This window comes from Accipiter gentilis, chromosome 9 (assembly GCF_929443795.1).
Source record: "Accipiter gentilis chromosome 9, bAccGen1.1, whole genome shotgun sequence".
Taxonomy (NCBI): Eukaryota; Metazoa; Chordata; class Aves; order Accipitriformes; family Accipitridae; genus Astur; species Astur gentilis.
The window spans coordinates 25116611-25122610 of NC_064888.1; positions in this window are offsets into that span (position 1 = coordinate 25116611).

Genomic DNA, 6000 nt, shown 5'->3' on the forward strand with positions numbered 1-6000 from the left:
ACACTCTGTCCATCTTTTCTAAACTATTTATAGGTGAAGTTCTGTCCTTTCCTGCAGTACACAAACAACTACAGTAAGTGCATTTATAGATATGGAAAATAATTACAATAATGAACCTATTCTTAAGAAAAGCTGTGCTTAATACGGGTTTTGGAGACACTTTAAATTCCTTGGATTTAATGTCTTCCTTTGGTGATTGCAGATGCACAACATGTATGTGTCAGTGCCCCTGCAGACTTCCAGTCCTGCTGCCAGTAGCCTCTACAGATTTTAATGTCCTAGTACATCTGTGGAACTGGCAGAGCTTGTTACTAGCCAGTATTCTTCCTGCAATTTTCCTGTCCATGTCTTTCTCAAAGCAGTATGATTTTGTCTTGGCTACTTTCTAAAAGGTGTTTTATTCCCCTGCTCCTCCCTATAAAAGTGATGCAGACGTAAAGAGACTACTCTCTGCACTCATCTTGTCCTTGGGCTGCACCCGACATCAAGATTTCTGAAGACCTTAAAAAGTGGGTTCAGGAAGTTCGCTGCTGCTCCTGTGCTTTGCTGGTTTATGATGTTGAATTTGTAAACCACCTTATTACTCATTAAGAACTCCCAGCAGAAAAATGGCTTTGAACAGCAGATCTAATGGTCTCCTCTGAGACAGATAATGCATGACTTATGTTAAGAAATAAATTATTTACTTGTGACATAAAGGGGCTACTTGCCTAATTCCACAGGAGTCACAAGATGCATCACAATAACTTGAATATGGTTCGTGTGAACAATTTGACCATCATGAGCCTTGACGTAAAAGAATTTTACCATTGCAAAAAATGGCACTTACTCTAGTGTACATCTAAGAAGTGCTAGTGCAGCTGAAAATAATGGATTTCCTACTATTTATCATAAAACCTACTATATAGCACTGTGATCTTAGATTTTTATTCTGCACATATTAAATAGTTCCACAGATTTTCTATGGAACAGCATCCAGAATTGGCTATCTGGACAGCATTCATTTTTTCATTTTCTCTAAGTTCTGGAATGCATTTGAATCCATTAAAAAGGAAAGGGAAAGGGATGTACTCCCAATGGGTACCCCTTGGAAGCAAACAGCATCCAGAATAGCACCTGCACTTCTAGATGTATTCTTTCTTCATCTCCAGTGTTGATTGCATTATAATGTTAAACAGCAATTTCATGGACTTCTTCTAGACCCTTTCTCTTTCTGCAAATGTTTAGCTCAGATTGTTGTTCTCTGGTAATAAAAATCCCTGGAACAAGAGGGAAAAAAAGGCATGGATCTGTACTGGTAAACAGGTCTGTAACTTGCAGCAGTCAACCTACCCCTCTTTTCATGTCCTGCTGATTGCCAGAATCTCTCTTCTTAGAGTGAAAAGGTGCTTCCAGAGTACCTTATAAATAAATGAAAGAACATTGCTACTCTGCTTGAGGTAAGCAATATGTAAATTGTTTTTCAATTTTTGAATAATTGCTATTTTGAAGAGCTCTCTGGCTAATACTTTGAGAGGATGAATGTACGTGTTCAGAGCATTACCCATCTAATTTGACTTTTTTTTATTTATTCACAGACATATAAAATCAAAAATGTTTAGTCACTGTGACAGGCTAGTGGAAATTTGTGTTAATACAAGAATAAATAAATAAATAAATAAATAATGCTATAGCTTACTTAGACAAGTTATACTGTGAAGAATAAAATCTGCACTGTTCTTGTTTTCAACCAAAGGCTGCTATAATTTAATTTTCTATACTTGGTATGAAAATCACAAGGAATTATGCTGCAGCATGATAACAGCATGAAACCAAAGACATGTTGTGTAGATGCTTGATCCTATAAAAAGGCGTGTGCTTAAAGAGTATTCATGTGTGTAATTTGCAACATGTGTACATAGACTTTTAATGATGCTGTTGTGGAAATATGAACTGGTAGCATGTTCTCCATTTGTTTTACTGATTTTATCTAAAATAAGAAAATCACCTGGAAAATAGATGCCGACCATGTCAAAGGAATCCCAAGTGCTTTGTAGGTTATGTATTTAAAACATATACATGCAGGAGTGACTTTGCCTTGGCAACGTGGCCATAGGTGAAAGTAGAATAGAGCAACTTAGCACAAGAAAGTAATTCAGCTGCAACTGCAAGATACATTTTCAACATAACAGTAATGTGAAATCAGAATTCACACCTAAATCTATTCAGGTCTGTACCCTGACTTTGGAGAAAACTGCCCAGAAAAACCCTTTCAGTGACTGCACGTGGTGAGCTGCTTACTATCTGCATTCAGCCTCGAAACACTTTTTTCTGCCTGTAGGTCCTGGCCAAGACCTATTCTATGGCAAGCAAATTCTCAGGAGCAAAAAAAATTCTTTCATCAGGAAACATGGAGTAAAATGCTTTATGATTATGAGCCTTAATATAGGCTCATTTCCCAACATGGGGAAACTACAATAATCACTGGTTAAAGAAGCTGAAGAGAAGCTAAATTTTTTTAAGTTCCTCCGTAGTGGTTTTGTGTGGCAAGGTTTTGGTAATGGGGGGGGGTCACAGGGGTGGCTTTTGTGAGAAGCTGCTGGAAGCTTCCCCTGTGTTCGAGAGAGAGCCCATACCAGCCGGCATTAAGACGGACCCGCCGCCAGCCAAGCCCAAGCCCAAGCCCATCAGCAATAGTGGTAGCACCTCTGTGATAACATTTTTAAGAAGGAAAAAAAGTTGGGACAGATGGAAATGACAGCCGGAGAGAGGAGTGAGAACATTTAAAAGAAACAAGCCTGCAGACACCAAGGTCAGTGAAGAAGGAGGCGGAGGAGATGCTCCAGGCGCCAGAGCAGAGATTCCCCAGCAGCCCGTGGGGAAGACCCTGGTGAGGCAGGCTGTCCCCCTGCAGTCCAGGGAGGTCCACGGGGGAGCAGATCTGCACCTGCAGCCCGTGGAGGACCCCATGCCAGAGCAGGTGGGTTCCCGAAGGAGGCTGTGACCCCGCGGGAACCCCGCGCTGGAGCAGTCTCCTGGCAGGACCTGCGGATCTGTGGAGAGGAGCCCACATTGGAGCAGGTTTTCTGGCAGGACTTGTGACCCCGTGGGAGACCCGCGCTGGAGCAGTGTGCTCCTGAAGGACGGCACACCGTGGAAGGGACCTGTGCTGGAGCAGTTAGTGAAGAACTGCAGCCCGTGGGAAGGATCCACGTTGGAGAAGTTCGTGGAGGACTGTCTCCCGTGGGTGGGACCCCACGCTGGAGCAGGGGAAGAGTGTGAGGAGTCCTGCTCCTGAGGAGGAGGAAGCAGCAGAGACAACATGTGATGAACTGACCGTAAACCCCATTCCCCATCCCCCTGCGCTTCTGGGGGTTAGGTAGAGAATCTGGGAGTAAAGTTGTTCCTGGAAAGAAGGGAGGGGTGGAGGGAAGGTGTTCTGAGATTTGGGTTTATTTCTCATTACCCTACTCTGGTTGATTGGTAATAAATTGAGTTAATTTTCCCCAAGCTGAGTCTGTTTTGCCCATGACGGTAATTGGTGAGTGACCTCTCCTGTCCTTATCTCGACCCATGAGCCCTTTGTCATATTTCTCTCCCTTGTCCAGCTGAGGAGAGGGACTGATAGAACGGCTTTGGTGGGCACCTGGCATTCAGCCAGGGTCAACCCACCACATCCTCATAATATCTGCTCGATTTTGAGCCGGGGATGGATGTGGTAGGAGAGACTACTTGTCTTTCCAAGGAAGAGGGCTGTGTACTAATTTTCTTTATTCTGGTGTCATTTACTGCTAGTCACAGGAGGAGACTGCCTAAAACCAAAATTGAATAGCCTGTAAGAAATTCAGTCTTCAGCTCTCGTAGTTCTCAGCTCTCTCAATTGCACAACAGCAGGTGCGGCCAAGAATTTCCAAAGATGTAGCATCGCAGATAGCGCCATGTGGAGGAAATTGCTCAGCGTGCCAACAGAAGGGAACACCAGGCAGCCACCCTACAGAGCAGCAATGAGGCAACCAGTTGAGTACAAGTACTGTAGCTGCATTGGTGCAGCTCTGTTCAAGCTATTAGCAGCTCTGCACAATGAGTGTGGAATCTGGCAGCAGATAGGCAGTGGCTGTGAGGTTTGAGCCCAGGTACAAGCTCAGTTCATTGCTAGCCAGGCTACCTTTACACCATGCTTCACTGTATACAAGATGTTTGCCCATGGGGTATATATAAAAAAATGCATTTCAAAGTGTATTACGTTTCACCAATAAACACATTTTTAATATCACTTATCTTCTTAACTGCTGCCAAGCCATGCCTCAAGTTAAAAGAGGTGACCAGCAGGTATGACTATGTTTCCTAAAGGTCCTCACATTTTACTACTAGGTAGCTCAGACTTAGTTCCAGCTACAGTTTGCAGTCCAACATTAAGAGCTATTAAAGAACTTGGAAAACAGTAGAAGGGCATCCTACAGCCTTACCATAGAATTACAGGCAGAAAAAAAGTGTCCCAGCTGTGGCAGAAGATATGAGGCTTCTTGGTGTGGCCATCGGCCTGAGACTGAGGCTGTGAAACCCGGTGCAAGACCCAGCCTGTGGATTCACAGGTTTCTGGTTGCTAAATACTTTGGGAGCACAGGTCATGGGAAAGGAAAGCCACCTGTTGTGAAGCAGCTATATTGTCTGGTCTGCTTTTGTTTGCCCACAAGCAACCACTGGAATAAGAATATTTGTTTAGGAGTGGTAGTGGTGGAAAATAATGTGGTAACGAATGCACGGTTGTGAATATAAATAAAACATTTCTGTGAGAAAGAAGCGCTAGATAGTGCTTCATACTATTAATAGCTTCTAAGAAAAGATACCATGTCCCAAGAGCGAAAGCATAGTGGGTTGTAGCCTGCTGCTAAGAGGACTTATCTAAATGTAGTCCACAGAGAGGCTGACCATTGTTTCCATTTACTGGGAGTCAAATGTGTTTTCTTCCACTTCAGCACAGGATCAATTATACACATCTCTAAAAGCCTACAGGTGCAAGCACCTCTAATGCAACAGACCACAAGGCACATAAGCATTTCTAATTTGAGGAGCTGAAGCTGAACTGAATCTGTATCTCTTCATGCATCAGTAATATTTTGAAAAGGAGGAGAAATCCAGCTTTGGTGAGTGATGACCCGTGAAGGTTGCATTGAGAGTGCTCAGAATGTCATAGATCTGTTCCAAGCAGCACTTTAGATGCTCCAGTTGTGATTCTACAAAATTCATAACGAGAAGCAGCAAGAAGATTTTCCCTGACTTCCACAAATACATGAGCAAGCCCACAATACCCAGATGCTGAAGGGATTCTGAGTAACAACGAGGAGCAGCAACACAGCACAGAGCTGATTGCTATCAGCAGAGCAATATGAATGTATGGAAGGCCTAGGTTCCAGAGCAGGACATAGGGATAACAGAAGCATCTGTCCCAAAGAATGGGAGCAAAAGTTCCTCTCTGGCTCTCCAGAATCATGTGGATCAAGGCTTGTTTAGCTTTCACCCACACCCAGTACTTTTGTCAAGTGTGGAATGCATATGGAAAGTTTGTGCTTTGCATTCTAAGAAAAAACTACTTTTTGACAGTTTCCCAAAAGCCCCCGGCTTTTTTTTTTTTTTTTTTTTTTTTTTTTGTAAATTTAATGGTAAAACCTAATACTGGAAGACCAGAAAGCAAAGCTCCTCACTTAGCACTGAGACACCTTCAGTGGCATGGAGAGACTGCAAATGTGACAGCAGCAAAGCAAGAGGGGTCTGTGATTGTAAAGCGTCTTATTAAATAGAAAAAACTACACAAAATTTAAAAAATAACTCACTGAATTGTACATCAAAGTAGAAGCCAAGGAAAGCAGAATTTGGAAAAAAAAAAAAAAAAAGAGCTTGTTAATGTTTTTATAGATGTTCTCTGTGTTCATTAATATCTGGCCTTTTTCCAGTACAAAGACAATAGTTGAGCCCTAAGCTGTTAGCATAGAATTTACTGCTGTTAATGATCAGTCCAGAACA